At 39.2% G+C, this 22,028-nt stretch overlaps 1 protein-coding gene and 1 long non-coding RNA gene across 4 annotated transcripts in view; one reads left to right on the top strand and one right to left on the bottom strand.

Moving 5' to 3' along the window:
• Positions 1 to 22,028, top strand: part of Wdpcp (WD repeat containing planar cell polarity effector) — a 292,873-nt gene that overhangs the window by 223,471 nt on the left and 47,374 nt on the right. The gene's annotated exons all lie outside the window — the stretch shown is intronic.
• Positions 11,447 to 22,028, bottom strand: part of LOC131920899 (uncharacterized) — a 129,166-nt gene continuing 118,584 nt past the window's right edge. The window contains exons 3-4 of the long non-coding RNA XR_009381791.1: positions 11,915 to 12,075; positions 11,447 to 11,532 (exon numbers count right to left, since the gene is read on the bottom strand). This is a non-coding gene — a long non-coding RNA (uncharacterized LOC131920899). The remainder of the gene's footprint in view (positions 11,533 to 11,914; positions 12,076 to 22,028) is intronic.

Raw genomic sequence — 22,028 nt, 5'->3', positions numbered from 1 at the left:
AGGCCAGGCATTACAGAACTCTCTCAATAAAACTAAAAATAGAGCTACTATACGACCCAGCTATATCACTCCTGGGTCTTTCCCCGAAGGACTCTGAGTGAGCACATCACAGAGATGTTTGCACAACAGTGTTTACTGCAGCACAGTTCATAATAGCTAAGCTATGGAATCAACCTAGAGTCCAACACCAGATAAATGAATAAAGAAATGTGGTGCCAATGCAATGGAATTGTCAGCCCGGGAGAATGAAGTAATATCATTTGCAGGAAATTGGATGCAACTGTAGGTTTTTCAAATTAAGCCAATTAAGCCAGTCTCATGAACACAAATATTGTTTGTGTTCTCTCCTTTGTGGTTCCTAGATTTTGTATAAACACATAAAATCATGCAAGTCTATTTGACAAGAAAGGGGAAGTGCGATTGTGGGAGCAAAGGAGACAGCAGGAGAGGGGGGAGTAACGGAAGGGTAGAGAGGTGGGTGTATACCTGTAGGAAAATTGTAAATACTTAAAATTCTAAAATTGAATTTCAAAAGAAAATTTTAATTCCGTAAGTAATTTCAGTTGTGGCTGACTGTCCAACTTTACACTGTGCTTGACAAGCTATCTGATGTCGCCTGTTTCACCTAGGAAGTATATTCATGCCAGCCTGCTTTTGACTCTACTTCACCTTTCTCTTCTGTCTTAGTTAGGGTTCCGGTTGCTGTGAAGAGACACCATGACCACAACTCTTAGAAAGAAAGCATTTAATTGGGGCTGCTTACAGTTCAGAGGTTTAGTCCGTTGTCATCATGGCAACATGCAGGCAGACATGTGCTGGAGAGGGAGCTGAGAGTCCTACATCTTGACCCACAGGCAGTAGGAAATGAACTTTGTTCCACATCTTCCTTTATTGTGACATGTCAAGTTTGTTCTGGGAATTTTTTGTATGAAGAGATAGTTCTAAGCCTTTCATTATGATAAACTCATCAAGAACTACTAACTGCTTTGCTTGGCTTCAGAGCTCTTTACAAAGCTGGATTACCACTGAGGGATGGAGAACTGTCAGTGAAACTCCTAAAATATAATGGTTTCAAATCTTTGTCATCGCCCTCTCTCCCGTGTGTGTGTGTGTGTGTGTGTGTGTGTGTGTGTGTGTGTGTGTGATATGTCAACCACAGAATGTGGTGTTTCAAAGAAGACCAGTTCTTAGGCATTGCTTTTCCTCTAGATTAAATATTCCTTTCTAAGATAAATAGCTATTTTTTAAATATTTCAAGAAAAATTGTTATTATTTAAATACAATTTTATCCTTTTTTTTTTTGCAGGACTGGGATTAAATGTAGGATCTCATGTATATTAGCCAAGTGCTCTACTACTCAGCTACATACCCAACTCTTTAACATAGTTTTGAATTCTGAAATATTAAATTATTGTATTTAAACTTGCCTATCATTAAATAAGCAGTTACTAAGCAAAGAATGATAATATTTTACTGAGGAGATATTGTCTACGCTATGTTGAGTCCAAAGCTGGAATAGTATCAGGATAAGAGTATAAAGCAGTGGTTCTCGACCTCCCTAATGCTGTGACCTTTTAATACAGTTGTTCCTCATGTTGTGGTGACCCCCCCACCATAAAATTATTAAGTTGCTACTTCATAACTGTAATTTTGCCACTGTTATGAATTGTATTGTAAATATCTGATTTGCAGAATATCTGATAAGTGACCCCAAAGGGGTCACTGTAAGTGATGCGGCTAGGATGGAAAGGTATCTTGGCAGTCAGGAGCCAAGGAATACCACAAAGGCTCTGTAAGTGTCACAGCTTATAGCTCTGCTTTGCTGTGCTCCAGCGAAGTGTCCCAGCTCAGCTCAGGTCCCCTCAGAGTGTAACAACCTTGTGTAACAACCCTGTGTAACAACTCTGCTCCACCAGGGGAAAGCTTCCCCGGCAGAAGTGATACAGCTCTGCTGGGCTCTGGCTCAGGTTACAGCTGGGCTGCTTTCTGTCGAAAGTGTCACACCACACAACAAACCTCACTCAAGAGATTTTTGGGAAGGAAAAATCCAGGAGGACAGCTGCCTCTAGGGTGAGAAGCAGCAGTAAACTGAACAGAATACATAGTTTATATTGGGTTTCTTGGGGGGCACTTTCCAGGGTGGCTTGGGATTGGTGGGGTTTTGTGGCCTAATTCTGGGGCAAGCTCAGGGATTGGTGGGGTTTCATGCTCAGGGATCTTAGGGATTGTTGGGATTCTGCAGCCTGACTCTGGGGCAAGCTTAGGGATTGGTGGGATTTCAAGCTTGTCCTGGGGTCAAGTCAGGGGCAGGGTGTTTTCTCCTTGGGCCTTTTTACCCTACAGTTGTGACCCACAGGTCAAGATCTGCTGCTATAAAGGAATCAGTTTTCTTGGAAAATAATTGCTAAATGTTAGCACATGTTATTCACTAGGCACAGTCACAGACATGTTTAGCATGTACAGTAACCACTGGAGTTAAGTATTAGTTTTCCACTTTTAAAATGAGGACACAGACTCACAGTTTTCCAGAACAGAGTTGAAGACCGTGGGCATTTAATTGCTTGCTGCGTACTCAGAGTCACTGAGCACTCTGCCGTTGGTTAGTTCACTGATGTTGCTGTATGTCCTGCTGCCATAGCACCAACTGATACCAATTGACTACTCTGATTTAAGAATTTTGGCACACACACATACAAGAGTAAGAAACATTCTTTGTCCTCTTTGTTTTCCACATTTGCTAAACAGTCCTAAATCTGGGCACCTCAGACAAGTGGGCAGCACACTGCAGGAAGGTGGCTCTGAGGGGGCCCCATGTCAGTTTCTTCAAAACCATTGTGTGGGATGTGGACAAATTACACTAAGAGGACGTAGTCTTGAACATCTCCTCCCTCATGAATGGGAAGCAATTCCTGAAATTAAAGGGGATTGGCTTGTTAATTTAGTGGGTATTTTGACCTACAGCTATATTTATAATACAATAGAAGATTAAATGCCACTTAGTCAAGTAGTCTACTTTAGTGGAGGCGTGTGTGTGTGTGTGTGTGTGTGTGTGTGTGTGTGTGTGTGTTACTTTTCTTCAGAGAAATACTTTGTCTTACATTGCCTAACTACCATGACTTCTCACTTCAGTTGCCTCCATAATCACCAGTGGAAGTGTTTAGAGCTAGTCTAGATTATTTAGATTTTCATGGTGATTTTCCTTAATGAGTACATGCCTCAAATACTAGGTAAGTTTTCTACTAATTTTACTTTCGTGTTTAATTCTTTATTATTTGTAGCAGCTAGTTGCCATGTTCTCTGTGAGCTGCTTTTAAAGAAGAAGTAAGACAGGTTTGTGCTTAAGCACTCATATTCAAAGGCAGAAGACAAGATAAATGTGAAAGAAAAATACTGTTTCTGTCAAAAACTCCCATCTTTTTCAGAATTAGACTTGTTCATAAGCTTATGACTGCAATGATATGTTTTATTATTTTGTGAAATTTACAGTTTTTTCAGGATGGCAATCTAGATATTTGAAATGGATTCATTAAGCAGAAGAAATAGTTGGCAAATGTTCTCACAGGGGGTGATATGCATGCTAAGTTTTTATAACCTTTCTTCTGTTTATGCAAAGTGAGATGCCTTGATGTGATGGATAGAACATGACACCAAGACTCATGTCAGGAATGTCAAAAAATCTTGACCATAATACCTTTAAAAGGGTTCATGCTGTTATTATGGCATCTCACCAACCGGCCTGGAACTCCCTGTGTAGACCAGGTTGTCCCTAGACTCCCAGACACCCCACCCGTGAGGCTTCCATAGTAAGCTGCCATGGCTGCACCAAAGGCCAGTTGCACCGCCCACGGCCGGCTGCACCGCCCACGGCCGGCTGCACCACGTATTTCTTTGTGGCCCACCAGTTTAAGTGACAAAATTATGTTGTATGTTTCCTTCCACTACTAAAACTACTCTTTCTCCCCTGCCCCTCCCCATGTGTGTGTGGATTTTCCCCTGTAGCTCTCAACCTTACTGTTTGAGACAAGACCTCTTTACCGAACCTAGAGCTCACTAGTGTGGCTAGACTGGCTGGCCTAAGCCTCATCCAGGGGACAAGTACTCTTCTAGCCTTAAGAGAAGCCCATGGTTTTCACAAGCCTCGATAGTGACGACACGCTTTGTAGTAGACCAGCATTAGAGAAACAAATGACAAAAACAAAAGCCACCCAGGTGGTGGTGGCGCACGCCTTTAATCCCAGCACTCGGGAGGCAGAGCCAGGCGGATCTCTGTGAGTTCGAGGCCAGCCTGGACTACCAAGTGAGTTCCAGGAAAAGGCGCAAAGCTACACAGAGAAACCCTGTCTCGAAAAACCAAAAAAAAAAGAAAAAAAGAAAAACAAAAGCCACATGCATCTTGTCACTTCCGGTGTCTTACTATGCTATGACCAGGCTCCATCTTGCTTGAGGGGGCAACCTACTGTTTGAGGCTGAGCTATGCTGGGTACATCATACGCCTGAGAACACCCTGCCACCTTGTGTGGGTAAGGAGGAGGCCAGGAGAGTCAATTGTAAAGAAGGACATTGGGTATGAGCATAATGAAAAGGTTGCATGCAGGAACAATGGGGTAGTGTGAAATAAAAAGGCTGGACAACAAAGGAAACAAGTGAAGAGACAGCCAATAAAATGGTTGAAAATATCTTCTATCTATACATCTATCTGGGAATCAATATCTAGAATCTCTAACAAAAAAACCTAAACACCCCAAGTTCTGAATTATCCAGTCAACAAATGGGCAAATGAACAGAGAGTTCTCAGCAGAAAAAAAAAACAAAACAAAAAAACAAACAAACAAACAAAAAACAGATGGAAAGTAGATACCTGGAAAAAAAATAAACAAAACAAAACCATGTCCTTAGTCAGCAGGGAAATGTCAAATCCATGTCAAAACCAACTATCCTGCTCTGTCCACCCAAGAGAGCTCATGACCTCTCTCCCTCTGTTCTTAAGCAGTCACTTACGCAGGCAAGACCACGCCCTAGGGCTTTCTACTCCCAAAGCCATTGGCTGAACTGAAGGAATCCCCACAACATCCCCTTAGAGAGGTGACTATTAATAAATAACCAGTGACAGATGCTAATGAGGATTCTGGGGGGACAGAACCCCTGCATAATCTTGATGGCAATGTAAATTGGTGCAGCTGGTATGGAAAGCAGTATGGAGGTTTAAAAAACAACAGCAACAACAAAAAACTAAACTACCACATTGATTTAGTTATATATACCACTCCTGGATATACAGGAGGAGTTGGAATCACCATGCAATAGAGAGGTCTGCTCACACACGTTTGCAGTGCCACTAGTCACAATAGTCAAGTTGAGGAATCGGCCTAGATGGCCATCAGCAGATGAGTTGGTAAAGAAAATGTGGCAACGTGTATATGATGGAATCTTATTCAGCCACAAAGAAGTACAACATTCTATCATTTGCAGCATAATAGATGGACCATCATTCAGTGAAATAAGCTGGACGCAGAAAAACAAAACTGCTTTTTGCTCGTGTAGACTATAGTTTAAAAAAATAAACATGAGTAACATGAAAATGGGTGAACAGTTAATGGGGAGGAAGGGTCTAGCAGGAGGGGAAAGAACAGACAGGAGAAAGTAATGGAGGCAGTGGATATGAGCAGAGTACCAAGTATATATGCGTGAAAACATCGTCCTGTGGGACTGGTGTGAGGGCTCAGTGGGTGGACACTGACAAACTCAGTTCAATCACTGGAACCCACAACGGAAGAAAAGAACTTCCATATGTCCTACACATACACAACTCAAGTTCAAAGATTAAAGTCATAATGAAACCCATCATCTTATATAATTAATATAGGATAACTGAAACAGTAAATATGAAACTAAGAATTACAGAGTATGCATTAAAACTGTTTTAATGTTCAGATTAAAATGATTTTACAGATGGGCAGAATTGAGCATGAATCTTTATCCTCCAGTATACTAATCAGCAGGCAGGAGCCTGAAGCACATTCACACTAGACACCCACACATTGCTCTGCTGCAGGAACTTGACTCTAGCATCCTCCCAGATCCATTGACTGCGGTGTTCATGATTTTATTTATATTTTCACTTGAGATAAACTTTGTTAAGTGGGTATTAAAGTCAGTACTGGACTTCACAAATATCTAATTGTTCTGTGTTTTCTGGACATGTGAGAGTCTATACTAAATAATGTTGCAGCCACATTGGGACATCAGAAGCAAAGCTTGCCATGGTCTTTTCCCTTTGTGCAGACAGGGCAGAGGAAATGCTTAAGATCACAGAGCCTTGTTGTCTTCCTCGGCTAATGGTAAAAGGGCAACTTCTGCACTCTTCAGTTAGCTTAAGCTGGATACATCCTAAGAGAGATAAACTTATGTGGTATCCCTTGAAATGATTTGTGTGACTATTAAAAAAAACAACAACAAAAAAAAACCACATAAGGAGACTTGTCCTGAGTAATTCAATGGATAATTTTCAAAATTAGTGCATTGTAATGCTGCATAACATTAGGAGTCCAAATAGGAAGACTCTTCTCCATTGTCCAGTCGTCCTCTTACGAAAACACAGACACACAAATGCACACACCCCACTTGAGCTCTTGTTGGGGTTGCTTCACTGTAGATGAGTTTGAGGGAACGGTTATGTGATTTTGTTGTCAGAGTTTACTGCATTGAGTCGTGACATTTTCATGTCCCTTCCATTCTCACAGAAGAGTGGACTTGGTGTCGTAATTACCATGTGCCTGTTCTGCTGCAGTCAGCTTATGGTGTCTTTTCTTGGCTACTTGGACTTCTTTCTTGTTTTCCTTTTTTTATAAACTATGTGTAAGCAGTCAATCCACTACAGGAAATGCGTCACTGCTGCATGCTGTGTTCACCTTGTTTCATTCTAGATGTCACTTACAGCCTGTTAAATGTCAACAGCACCAGCCAGTAATCTTGCTACTATCTCAGTTCTTTTCCCTCTGCTGTGATAAGGTGCCCTGAGCAAAGCACCTTGGGGGAGAATTTATTTTGGCTCACAGTTTGAGGGCGTCGTCCCCAGGAGTGGTAGGAACCTGCAGCAGCTGGTCATATGACATGTGCAGGAAGGGAATTCTGAGAGTTCAGCTTGTTTTCTCCTTTTTATTTAGTCTAGCAGTTAGGGTAGGTCTTCCTGCCTCCTTCACCTCCTCTAGAAAATCCTCACAGACTCGCCCAGAAATTGTCTTCCAAGCAACTCTAGAGCTCTTCAAGTTGGCAGTCAAATAAAAACCACCGCACTGCCCACCCCGCTGCTCCCTTGCACTGGACTCAATAGCCTACTCTTCAGAGGAAGTAAAGAGCTTCAGAATCCACAATCACGTGCAATGTCATCTAAGGGTAATTAGAACTTATACAAAATGTCACTGACTCATATAGAACAAATTAGTGAATTGTTCACTTCTTAATGTCTTGAAACAATTTTATGTTATATGAATTTTATCTCTACAAAAAAGTCACTGACCTTGTTTTCAACAGGTTATACATCCCCAACCCAGGAATTTGAAATGCTCTAAAATGTTATCATGATTCCACTAGTAGGAAATGCCACATCCAACCTTGTGTGGCTAGTGCACTAAGAATAGTGTCTGAGCTAAACTGGTTGTTCCATCCAATAATACCACTTACAAGAGAAGCTGAGATGGTCGTGAATTCCAGTTCAGCCTACGAAGCATAGTGAGTTGTTACTATTATCTTAAAAAGTAATAATAAGCAGGGTGTGGTAGTGAACTCCTTTAATCCTAGCACTGGGAAGACAGAGGCAGGTGGCTCTCTTGTGAGTTTAAGGACAGCCTTGCTTATATAGTAAGTTCCAAGACAGCCATAGGGAGATCTGTAAAAAAACAAAAACAAAAAACTTGCTTTCATATCTGTATGTGTAAGGTATATATAGAATATGAAAGTGAAATTTTGTTTAGGTTCCAGTCTCATCTTCCAGATATCTCATATATATGTGACTATTCCAAAATCCAAAAGCATCCCCAAATCCGAAACACATCTGCATTCCAGGTATTTTGGATAAAGTAAACTCAACTTGCATAGTATTTTTTAAATCACTGAAAGATAGAGGTGAAAATGTCCAAATAGAGGTGCCCTGTGAATGACTGCCACAGAAAAGAGCTGGACTAAGAAGTAAAAAGCCATTTCCAGGAGTGACCACAGACAAATCTGCCTGCCAGGAGGTAACAGGAAGTCTAAAAGCTACAGAGGTGGGAAAGGCAATCCAGAGAAAAGAAGAAAGCAGTTTGCTAACCCAGGCTCTCTGGATGGGGTTGGTGAGTCTACACAGAGGGAGAAGGACGGGGCGGGGATGTACAAGTAATCCCACTTAGCAGTTGACTGGCATGCCTGAAGGCCGAATTCCACTGTGCTCACTTTAAATACAGCCACTCGGTTCTGATGAAAAAACACACGCGGGCTGTAGCTGCATCAACAACACTGACAGGTACCATCCTGCCTTTGTGGCCCAGAATCTGGCCCTTGGATGCCACCAGAAGTCTTGGGCCTGCCAACAAAACAGAGCAGAGGACAGCCCCTAGGTTTTCTACAGCTCTAGGACCACTAGCCTCCAGAGGCCTGAGCCTGCACCTCATCTATATCTGCCCTGTAGTAAGCATGATTCCCCAACTCACAGCCTAGGGATTTCTGGTTCAAAAAGTTCTGGCATTACATATGGCTCTCTGTTGGAGATGAGAAAGATCCCAGCCAAGTCTTGCAGCTCCAAGAACAAAGATGTAATCCGGGTTCCAAACCCTGATACTGCTCTTTACTCTGCCCTTGGGACCTAGAGATTTCATCCCTAGACCACTGCCTTGAGACTGTGGCTATTAGCATGAAAATGAAAACCCGGCACAACCACCAGCTGTCCCTTGGGACAAGGGGAAGGTTCTGTCTGTGTCCTGCCTCTCTATACCTGTGGTTGAGTTACTAGAAGACTTAGTATACTCTTGCTCATCCTGTGGGACCTGGGGAAGGTCTTCTCCATACCACAGCCTTGGACAATAGCTGCTTAGGTGCCCACAGCCCTGACATCACCTGATCTTGTCTGAGTTAGGTCCTGCAGCTCCAGGAAAGGATGACCAGTGCCCAGAACACTGATTACCCATAATCACCCTAGAGGTCCCAGGAGAAGTCCTCCCATGGCTCTAGAACTCTAGCACCAAAGGCCCAGGTAGTCCGCACAGAAGGAAGTCTGGCTGGAGGACTGTGGCTCCTGGTGCCATAAGACTTGCTGCCCTCTGTGCCTAGCTGCTCCTTTGTGAGCCAGCCTTCATTTCCACCCCATGGCACTTCTGTCTGTCAGCCTCACTCTCTTTTTACTGTGTCACACAAGACCAATATATGAAAGTTTATTTCTATGCATACTACATATAGAAAATAAGCCACAGAATATACCATTCAACACTAGCATACATACCTTCAATACCTACAAGTTAAGGAAAAGATAGTCAAGACCTCAGTACTATTATAAAACACTACAAAGAAGAGCCAGGAGACAGAAGCCATCAGAAAACATGATCCAAGCTGAAGATGCTGTTTTCCAGACTACAACACACTTTTATTTTAACTAAAAACTTCCTTTAGCCTCTAAAGGTTACAGATGTAGCTGTCACTCATACACAGCCTGGAGTAGTGTGTTTAGTCAGATTCCCTCCCTTCTGCCGTTCCTGTTTCTCTGCCTGCTTTCTCACCCTGTACACCAATACGAAATGTGTACAGAAGTGAAATCTCAACAGCGCCATGGTCTCATTTTCTCCCTTTGAAATCTAGTACAATGGAAATCACTTTGCTAAAACCAGAAAATGGTTTGCTAAAAATACACAAACTTTTTAGTGTCTGCAAGCCTGCTTTCACTACCCAAATCTATGCTTTAAAGTTAAAGCTTTGTATAGAATAACCACACAGCATAGAGCATATACAGAGAATGTGTAGATTACAAGAAAAAATGACTAAGGACACTCACTATTTGGAATTGCATGCTGAAGAAATGTACTCAGCATAGCCTAGGTTTTTGTTGTTTGTTTTCCTTGTGTATGATGTACGTAAGTATCACTAAGTCATGAAATGCTTAAGTCATTCATATTCACATTGTTTAGAAGTATAGAAAACGTTGGAAATGTCTAAAAACCAAACCCTAACAATTTTGTTAAGTTATAATTTTGTCATTCTTGATACAACATATCAATTACTTTAAGAAAATACAAGGACATTTTAATATTTTAGATGAAATAAAAGCCTGTGCTTGAAGACTTGAGCTTTAATCTGGGATTTCCAAACACTGGTTTGGTTGTATAGCCTTTTAAAAGCCTTTGGGCACAAAAACAGGTAAAATGTGGTTTTAGTTATTGGCATGTCTGTGCAACAAAGCATTTGGGAAGTGTGATTGACAGGCCAGGAGTGTGTATAAGGGGAAAACCTATGCTTGTGTCTGCTTCAGTGACTTTATTAGCCACACCCTACTTGTAAATTATAAGCTGTCATTCAGAGTAGCATAGTGATGTTTAAAACAAGTCAGGTTATAATACCCATACTTCTTTTGCCTTAATGCCTAGAGGTAAATTCAGAAAATGTTCTTAATGTTTTGACTCATAAAAGCACCCATCTGGAAAAAAAATGCAGCAAGCCCTTATAGTACAGAGCAATGCAAAGAGGGGTCTATGAGACTTTCATATGTATGGACCTATGTGCATATGTATATTGCAGAGTTGAGCACCACAATAGGTAACTCAGCCTCCAATATGATTTAGATCAGATATTCAACAGCTATTTTAGATGAAGATAAAGAAGATAATTCACTAACTTTTGTGGCAGATTTTAAATCATTATTTTAAAACATACACTTAATTAAAATTATATTAATACAAAAAAATCAAAGGAGACCTTTGTTATTTTATAAAGAATTACTGAACAATTTGTATTTTAAAGCAGGCAATGAGAAATAACCAGTTATTTTCATGAATGTAGAAACAAATATATTCATGTCACACTTGGACAGAAACTATACAACTTCTTCCTTAGTTTGATCTTTTTCTTTTTTTAAGGCCCATTAGCATATATTGCAACTTCCTTCATTTAAAAAATATATATAAGATTGTAAAAATTCAAACTGCACAGATACAATATAGTCAATCAAAATACTCCATCACCCTCTCCTCTTTCCATGAACAAAAACCATACTTGCAACAGAGTATTTTCTAGATTTCAATAAAGTAGTAGTTTAGATATTAAAGGTTTTAGCCCTACTATACGTGAATGAATTGCTCAGTCCTCACTTTCAGTAGAGCGTTCTGCATGGACACTTGGTACTTGCACTTGTTCGTAGTACCACTTCTGATTTTTAATTTTAGAAGGAAATGTTCACTGAGGCTCCTTAAGGAACACAGCGTAGTCTTACCTATTTTGTAGGTTTAATCATGAGTTTCTGGGGGGTTATTTTCGAGGTGGACCAAACCATGAAACTGTCTTGAGAAAAGTCTTCATCTGACAAATAAGAAAAGACAAACACCTGTAAGTTGATGTTTGAAGCTCAAACTAGTTTTGAAGTAACACGAAAGGGAAAGCTAGTGGTTCAAATTTCAATCACTTTTCATCTAAACCCATCAATGTGTGCACTGGTCCATTAATTATGTGGTCCAGCACAAAATGATATGTTAGTCTTCCCTTTTACTCCAAGGTGACAGCTGTGAGATTTAGTTCAAGAGAAAGACAGCTATTTCAAATAGTTTCTTGTTAGTCTGAAGAATTTACCTGTTAGAAATGAAAATGAAAAATCTGACTAATTGAGGAACAAACCAATCATTTCTTTATTAGAACTAAAATAAAACTGGGGAAGATTTAGAAGCTCTGATTGCCATGGACCAACCTATTCAGGGTGAAGGAAGTACTGAAGACTCCGCAGTTTGTTAACGTTGGTGTAATGCTCCGAGTGTGCCGGTGTACGCCTTCTGCCTTCTCTTTGCCTGTGCTCGTGTGCTCAGTGTGTATGTGTAAACGGAAGCATCAAGGCCCAGTCTCATGAAAGCTCTGTGGACATAAATGTTAGCACCAACTCCATGTAATGTTGACACGTCACTAAGTAGTCTACTTTTCTATATTTGTTCTTAGCTCACAAGTTACGAGAAACAGCCAGCAAGCTGGATCTGGCATAAACACAGTTTGACAATCTCCGTTCTTATACATTTTTGTTTTTTTCTGTTTTATTTATCTGTGCTTCATAGGAAAAATGTTACTAAGATACTGACTTTTTTATTTTTTACACATTTGTTTAAAGCATTTTGTAGGTTCAAAACTGCTACTCATTGCTAGGAATGAGTGGAAGTTATACCATGAAAATACTGCTTACGTGAACCCAACCCAATGCCCTTGTCCCACAATATTTTATAGCAGTCCTCATAGAAAATATTTGCTTTCAGTATTAAATATTTGGTTCCATTTACCCTATCTAAACTTTTCTTATTACATGAACATGGCACTCATACCATAATCCTAGCACCTTAGAGGTGTCAGCAGGATCCCTTCAAGGTCAAGGCCAAAGTGGGCTCATCAGACTCCATCTCAAGAAAACCAAACACTCCCACACTTTACCTTTGCAAATACATTTTCAGAAAAAAAAAATATTTGACCACTTTTTTGTTGTATTTTTATTTACTTATTTATTTTTTTATTGAAACAGTCTCTTGTTGGCAGCCCAGGCTAATCTGGAACTTTTGATCTTCTATTCTCAGCTTCTCAAACTCAAATCCCAGACTTTCATCACTATGCCCAGCTACATTCATCCATTTTCTAAATATTCTTTGAGTATACAGTATAATGAATTGTGATCACATCTCTTCCCCATTTCCCACCTCCAGTTCCCCTGACCCCTGAACCTTCACAGCATCTTTATGTCTCTTTCTCTTTACTCTCATTGTGTCCAGTAGTGTGGTTCATATGTGCATGGTATCGATCAAGCCATCCACTGTAGCACATAATCCCAAAGAAAAATGACTGTCCATCCCTCAGCTGCCATCAATTGCCAGTGGTTCCTGAGCTAAGGAGGGGGCCTTGTGAGCCCTCCTCCACCCTTGATGGAATTCTGACTGGTTTGATCTTGTACAAGTCCTATGTAGGTAACCACAGCTTCTGTTCATGAGTGTAATCCATGTCATATTCCAAGACGCCATTTCACATCCCTCCTCCACATCCCCCAACTCTTCATTCCTTCTGCCCCATCTTCTGTGATATTCTCTGAGCCCTGGGATGGGGTGGGTATTGATACACCTGTACCATCTGGGGCTGAACACTCAAAATCAGTCTAATCAGTTATGAGTTATAACTATTTATGACCAGTTATGAGTCTGTGCATTAACCATTGCCCACTGTAAAAAGAGGCTTCTTGGACTAGTGTTGAGAGCAGCCCAAATCTAAAAGAATAAATATTAATATTTAAAAGGCAGTTTGACAACGTGATCATATGAGACATGAATTTCCTCCCATGGAACAGACCTCAAATCCAATGAGTGGGGAAAGAAAATTTGGGGGGAGGATCTGTGGGATCCACTGGAGAAAGGGGGCAGAGATGAAGGGGAGGCTGCAGCAGGTAATCTGCTGCAGAGCTGGGGATGAGGCTGGGGGATTGGATTTGGGAGAATGACAGGGTGAGGTGAAGATCTGCATTCAGCCTCGCAGCTTCCCTGGCTGGAGTGGCCTGCAGGTTCCCAGAGTCTGTTCATCTTCTCGGAAACCAGCTCTGTCACCATCCTCTATATTATTTTCTTTGTTTCTATTTCATTTCTGCCCTGATGATCATTCCTTGTTGTCTACTGGATTTGGTTCTTGTTTTTCCAAATTTTTGAATTGTATTAGGTCATTTATTTGTGTTCTTTTTAATTTTTTAATGTAAGCATATATATATATATATACATATATTTACTTTTTCTGTTTTATTTATCTGTGCTTAATAGGAAAAATGCTACTAAGGTACTGGTTTTTTATTTTTTAAATGTTTGTTTAAAGCATTTTGTAGTTTCAAAAGTTGTGTGTGTGTGTGTGTGTGTGTGTGTGTGTGTGTGTCTCCCTCTTAGAGCTGTTTTCAATGTGTCTGAGTTTGTTGTATTCCATTTTCATTTCTGCTTAATCCAAAAGTGTTTTCTTTCTTAACTTCTTCTTTGACCCCTTCCTTATGTGGTAGCGAGTTGTTTAATCTCCATGAGTTTATAGACTTACTAGAAATATTTTTGCCATCAATCTTTAAGTTTTACTGCATTATTCTCAGATAGGATACATGGACTTATTTCAGTTTTTCTTAATTTGTTCAGCTGTGTCTTGTGTCATAAGATGTGGTCTATTTTAGAGACGCTTCATGAGCTGTTGAGTAGGATGTATATTCTTTGGTGATTGTGTGGAATATTCTGTGGGTATCTATTAAGTTCATTTGGTGCATGATGTTTTTCAATTGTTTCTCTGTTCAATTTTTGTCCAGATGACCTGCTATTTGAAGAAAGTAGATTCTTGAAATCATCTATTGCATTAGTCATGGTTCTCTAAAGAAACAGCTGATCAAATGAGTGTGTGAGAGGGGGTGTGGGGAGACACAGTGAGAGATTAGAGTACTTCACAGGCTGTTTCCAGGTGGTCCAATAATGGCTGTCTCTCAGAGGAAATGCCAAGAATCGGTAGTTGTTCAGCCCAGAAGACTGAATGTCTCAGCAGTTGACAGAGTCCCAGAGGATTCCTAGGGAGTTGCTGGTCATCAGTTTGTGCTGGAATCCCAAAGGAGTGAATACCTGAGCACAGGATAGATGGACTTGCCAGTAAGAGAGAGGATAAGTGGGCTTAAAGCAAAAGTTTCATTTTTCCCTGTCCCTCTCTGTGATCTGCTACTAAAAGTGTGGCCCAGATTTAGGATGAGTTTTTCTCACCCCATATGATCCAATCAAGAAAATCCCTTGAATGGGTATGGTGGCACACACATTTAATCCCAGCATGTGGAAGGCAGGGGAAGGAGAATCTCTGTCTGTGAGTTCAAGTCTGCATAGTAAGTTCCAGGACATATCAAAGAAGAGAGAGAGAGAGAGAGAGAGAGAGAGAGAGAGAGAGAGAGAGAGAGAGAGAGAGAGAGAGAGAGAGAGAGAGAGAGAAGAGAGAGAGAAAGAGAGAGAGAAGAGAGAGACAGGGAGGGAGGGAGGGAGGGAGGGAGGGAGGGAGGGAGGAAGGAAAAAAAAGAAAGAGAAAGAAAATCCCTCACTGGTATACCCAACTGTGTTTGGGTTTTAGTTGATTCCAGATATAATCAAGTTCACAATCAAAATTAGCCATTATACCTAGTAGTAATGGGTTGGTGTTAGTATGTCTTTAATTCTAGTAGTACACTTTAATGAAACTGTATGAACCAGACTTTGGTACGTGTATGTTTAGGATTGTAGTATTTCTTGGTCAATTATTCCCTTGATTTCAATGAAGTGATTAGTTTTAATTTGAATTCTCTTTCATCAAATATTATGATAATACGCCAGAAAGCTTCCTAGTCTCATTTGATTGGAGTACTTTTTCCATCCTTTTACTTTAAGGAGGTGCCTATCTTTAAAGTTAAGATGAATTTCTTGTAGACAACAGAAAGATGGATTTTTTTTTCCTTAGTCCGCTCAGCCAGCTGTCTTTGTTTGGATTGTTAAGGCCCTTAATATTTAAAGTTATTATTTAAAGGTATGTATTGATTGCAGCCATTTCATTGTTTTTCTATTTCATTGTTTTTCTATTTCATTGTTTATTTTGTTCTTTTTGTGTTCTTAGTCATGCTTGTGTCTCAGTAATTATACCTTCACTTGTTTCTGTTCCACTGTCCTGGGCTATGCTTGTCCCTCCCTTCAGTCTGAAGTATTGCTTCCAGTATTCTCTCTAGGATTGGTTTGCTGGATAGGAATTCTTTTAGCCTGTTTGTATAATGGAGAGATTTTCTTTTCATTCAACTATGGCAGCTAGTTTATTTTGGGTACAGTAGTCTAGATTGGCATCCATAGTCTCTTAGAACTTAGAATGCATTGCTCTAGGCCTGTGGCACAACCCTTTTGGGGGTTGAATGACCCTTTTACAGGGATCACATATCAGATGTCCTGCATATCAGATATTACATTATGATTCATGACAGTAGCAAAATTAGTTATGAAGTAGCAGCAAACATAATTTTATGGCTGGGGTCACCACACCATGAGGAGCTGTATTAAAGGGTTGCAGCATTAGCAAGGTTGAGAACCACTGGTCTAGACTCTTCTAGCTTTCAAAGCTTCCATTGAGAAACCAGTCTTACTCTGATAGGATTTCCTTTATATGTGACCTTTGTTTTTTCTATTGAGGTTTCAATGCTCTTTCTTTGTTCTGTATATTTAGTGCTTTAACTGATATGCTGTGGGGAGTTTCTTTTCTTTTCACCTGTTGTTCTATGTGCTTCTTGTATATATATGGGTGTGTGTTTTCTTAGTTTGGAGAAATTTTTTTTTATAATCTTATAGAAAATCTGGTCTATGCCACTGACCCTGGATTCTTCTCCTTCACTTATGCCTATAATCCAAAGATTTGGTCTTTTCATGATTTCCCAGAGGTTCTGCATGTACCTTCCCTGTGTTTTTATTTTTTTCACTATTCTTTGCTTGTGTAGCCTAATTACTTTATCTTCAAGATCTGATATTCAGTCTTCTACTTAATCCATTCAACTTGTACAACTTTTTCCTGAGTTTTCTAATAGGGTTGTTGAGTTTTTCAATTCCATCTTGACTTCAACTTGAATTCTCTTCAAAGTTTCTCTTTATTGAATTCAATTTTCAAACCCTAGATTTCCTTCATTTTATTCAGCCTTATATTTGTGTTGTGAGCATAACTTGGGTGTTTTTTGTCTTTAAGGTCATTCTTTTTATTTAGCTTTTTTTTATCTTCTTTAATCTTGAATTCTTTGATAAAGTTTATGGCTGTTCTTTTAAGGTCTGTTTTTAGGGTATCTAGGGAATCCCCATTATAGAATATTTCTATAGTACTAATGAGTCTGTATTTGTTTCTTGAATTGACTTCTTTATTTCATTTGGCTCTGTGTTTTTGTTCTTTTAGAGTATATTCATGGCTTCCTTACATTGTTTGAATATAGTTATAACCTTATTTTATATTCTTTTCTGGAAGGTTCTCCCAAGTTGTTCTCACTGGGAGCCATTACTATGGAATTAGTAATTTTGGAGCAGACATGTTGTTTTGATTTGTATGTGTATATGTGTTGTTTTTGTTTCTGTGTTTGGACTTGTACATCTGGAGTTTTCTAGTTGAGCTTCTCTTTATTTCCTTTCCTTTCCTTTAGTTCTAGTCAATTTTCTTACAGTAGAGACATTTGCAGTATAATAGAGAGGAATACATTATAGTAGGGTGGAGTTGCAGTTTTCTTCTGAGGGACTGGTATTCAGGGCTACAGGCTCTGTCCTCTTTCTCTGAGGGTGAGCTACTGTCTGAAATAACAGTCACTATCCAAGGGTCAACACACCCCTATAATCAGCCTTTCCTTTGGGCCACCAACTTGGTCAATAGCTTAGGCTTGTTTCTAGCTAGCTCTTATATCTTAAATTAACCCATTTCTATTAATTTACTTTTTGCCTCATGGCTTTATTACCTCATCTCTGTAGTGGCCATTCTGCTTGCTCTGGGTCTCCTGGTGTCTCCACCTTCTTCTTCCCAGCATCCTCTCTTCTCAGAAATCCTGCCTACATATTGACTGTTCAGCTTTTTATTAAACCAATCAGAGTAACACATCTTCACAGTGTACAAAAAGATTATTCTACAATATCCCCCTTTTTGTCTAAATAAAAAGGAAAGGTTTTAACTCTAACATAGTAAAACTATATATAGTAAGAACAATTATCAGGTAAGAATTATATTCACAATGTCCAGTACATTTGTATTTGGCATTTTTGTAGAAAATATTCTATTATTTATCTTTTCTTGATGAATTTAAAGTTTTATACCTAAACTATTTTCTATTGTAACTTGTATTACCATCTTAAAACAATCTTTTTAGACCTCAAAACATTTTTAGATAAACAATTTAAGCATTTATGTCTCTCAACCTTATAAGCTTTACATCTCTTATGTAAATTTCATTTCTGAATTTGGTATCAAGGAAAACTGTAAAACTATAAGTATCTAGTCTTCAGTCTCCATCAGAGATCCGAGAAGGATAAATAAAGTATTACTTGAATAAACAGGAAATGCAAAGCAAACAATTTCTAAAAAATATAGAAATGACAGAAACAACTGGCTAACCTAGACAGTCACCAAAAATTCCTCTATAATGTTGGGGCATCCATCTTCACCTATAGGCCTAGAATATCTGACAGACATTTCTGTGAAGCAGGATTTTTGAAGGACTGTCCCCGCCCCCCCCCTTGTCTTGGCAAAGTTTGGCATTCGCTTTCTTATGTGTCCTGCTTGTCCAATTTGGACAGCATACTGTTAGCAGTCAAAGAAAGGGCACTTTCTTGCCCAGTGACTAACTTTTGCCACAAAGAAAGCAAACTCCATATGGAGGTTCTTAGATGCTCATCATCTAAGATTGGTGCTGTCAGGAGCAGACGTATTTCACTGTTATGAAAAACTTTATGTTATTATAACATTTTAAATCTCATATGCTGTGGGTTTCTGAAGTGTTTGAAGACCACCTATCTAAAATATATCTCTGTTTGACCTTGAAAACATGACTATAAGTTTGATTGTTATAGGTGACTAAATATTAATCTGCATTTGTTTATTCTAAATAGTTTGTAATGATAACTTTCAAGGACTAGAAATTTATATTACATTATTAAATGAACTGCATAGGTACAATACCTTAAACAAGAGCACATTTGTACAGTATGTCCTAACAAAAATAACCTTAAATTTGCATCAATATACAAAAATCCATACCAATGTAAAATATTTGAGGCTAGTGGTTGTTCAAAAGTAGACTCAACAATCTACCCTTTAATCCATCATTTTAATACTATACCTCACTTTTTCCCTTCAGAAATAGTTTTTCTATTTCTGAAAGAAGGGGAAAAAAATCTAATCTAATCTCCTTTGTTTATCTTTTTCCCTGACCATGACCAACCCTGCTAAATGATGACAAACATCCATAACCCACCCAATGACCAAAAACCACCCACCCTACCTCTTGGGAATATGGGTGTTGTGTTTTCTAGACTGCTTTCTGTTGTCTAGGGGTGATAACATCTTTAGGGGACCCTAGGAAAATTAAGATAATGGTCAAGTCCTGGTTGGAGCTAGCTAATATCCAGTCTGGGTGTGATAATGCAAGGCTTCTCTGAAGTCCTGGCTGGAATAGTCTGTGAGGCTGGACCATCTGAGCAAGCAGCCTTGAAGCTGTTCTGGATGCAGAACTCTGAGGAAACTGCAGCAGAGGCACTCTGAGAAGCTGGATCATCTGGGCCACCTATTTCTATTGGTGTCTGTTCCCCTTGCTCTGAAAACACACAAACTTTTAAAGGTAACATACATATCTGCATTAACACAAGTATGCACTGTGTGGTGTGCACAAGTCAGTTAAAGATGATTTTTGTTGTTGTTGTTCTAAGTTTGAGCAAGTAAAAGGCATCTGTCAACTTTATAAGTCCATTTGGACTGTATAACCAAACTCATACAAATCTCTATCCATGTCATATGAAAGGATGACATGTAATAATAAGCATTAGGACTCTGTAACAAACAACATTTATCATGTCTCATCTCGTCTCTGAGCTGTTCCCATGCAGAGGGATCAGCTTACACATCACCTGTCCTGGAGTCATTCTTGGCTTCCTCCTCCATGTTATAACCAAAATACTCAGGTCTCCACCAGTCAAATCTGATCTCTATTAACCTGGAATAAATCCACAGCCTTTTGTTTCCTGTGGAAACAAACGTATAACATCTTCCTCAACATAATTTTTTTTAACTTCCATTTTAAAGTTAAGGCATCCCTAAAGTATATAGGTTGGTTTAATTCAGCAATCCCTTTCACAATCCAATGTCTCTCAGCAGCTGTTGTCTATTCAATAGCATTCAAAATAAGCAAAGCACCATGTAAGGTCTAAACTCCCTGTGTTATAATATTTCCCATCCTTACATGGCTTATTATTTTTTTTTTTGCTTTAAAGACTTCACTTTTTTATTTTTGAACTATTTTTTATGGCTGTCTATATCCTTTTCCTTTTTTTTTCTTAAGCCTATGTACATTGTTAAACACAATATAACCTGTTTAGAGGTTTTTCCATCTGAACCTGAGATATAGAAATGTAGAATATAGATATGATAGGATAAAAGGGTAGATTATTGAATATACTTTTAAAGAGCAACACCTTGTTTAAAATGTTTTACATTGCTGTGGATTTTAGTTTATTGATACAAATTTAAAGTTAATTTTGTTATACTATATGTATATTTCTACTCTTGCTTAAGATATTATGTTTATGCAACTCATTTAAAATGGTAATATATAATTAAGACATACAGATTAATAGTCATCCATGATAATCAAACTTATAGTCATGTTAGTTAAGTTTTCTAGGTATACATAGATATATTTCAATTAGGTAGGTAATTTTTAAACACTTCGAAGACCTACAGAATATGGCATTTAAAATGTCTTAAAAACTTAGATTTTTCTGAACATTGAGACATTCCTGTTCCTGGCAGAACCAATCTACTTCAGAAAAGATGATGGGCATTGAAGAAACTCCATATGGATTTTGCTTTCTTTATGGCAAAAGTTAGCCATTTGGGCAAGAAACTGCTCTTGCCTGGACTGTTCAATAGTGTGTTGTATAAACGGGACATGCAGGACCCATAGGAAAATGACCACTAAATTTTGCCAAAACAAGACCAAATGGTCCTTCAAGTTCCTGCTTCACAGAGGAGACTGCCAGACATTCTACAGGACACAGAGAGAAGAGACTGTGTGGTGATATTGTGTTCTCCAAAATATTGTGCACCCTAATAAACTTATCTGGGGTCAGAGAACAGAACAGCCACTAGATACAGAGGCCAGAAAATGGTGGCACACACACCTTTAATCCTATCACTTGGGAGGCAGAGATCCATCCGGATCTCTGTGAGTTCAAGGCCACACTGGAAACAGCCAGGAATGGTGACTCACGCCTTTAATCCCAGGAAGTGATGGCAGAAAGATATATAAGGCATGAGGACCAGGAACTAGCGTGGTTAAGAATTTAGGCTTTTGAGTAGCAGTTCAGCTGAGATCCATTTGGATGAGGACACAGAGGCTTTCATTTTGAGGAAACAGGATCAGCTGAGGAATTTGTGAGGTGAGGAAGCTGTGGCTTGTTCTGCTTCTCTGATCTTCCAGTGTTCACCCCAATACCTGGCTCCAGGTTTGTTTTTATTAATAAGAACTTTTAAGATTCATGCTACATGACTGAGAGACTCCGGACCTATAGGCTGAAAACAGATGCCACAGTGTTATAGAGGAACTTTGGATGACTGTCCATGGGCCAGCTGTCTCTGTCATTCTAGGTTTTTGGAAGTTGCTTACAATTCATTTCCTGTTTACTTAGGTAATATAATATCCTTCTGAGGTCTTTAATGTAGTTGAAGACTAGATAGTTATCATTATAATTTTCCTTGGTTATGATAAAAGATAAGTTAGATATAAAACCTTAGACTTACGAATATAAGATAGATGATAGAATATTTTCTTTAATTTTGCAAAATACAAATAGACTACATATTGTAACTGTAATTCTTTCTTGATAACTGTTCTATTATTAATTTTACTATGTTAAAGTTAAAACCTTTCTTTTTGATTAGACAGAAATTGGGAAATGCTGTGAGATAATGCTCTTGTACACTAGTTTAATAAAATGCTGATTGGCCAGTAGCCAGGCAGGAAGTATAGGCAGGGCGAGCAAATGAGAAGAAGGCTGGGAAGAGGAAGGGAGAGTCAGGCGTCACCGGCCAGACACAGAGGAAGC

The sequence above is a fragment of the Peromyscus eremicus genome, chromosome 10 (genome assembly GCF_949786415.1).
Source record: "Peromyscus eremicus chromosome 10, PerEre_H2_v1, whole genome shotgun sequence".
NCBI lineage: Eukaryota > Metazoa > Chordata > Mammalia > Rodentia > Cricetidae > Peromyscus > Peromyscus eremicus.
Note: the sequence above shows the minus strand (reverse complement) of the source record. Positions and strands in the feature narration are given on the sequence as shown.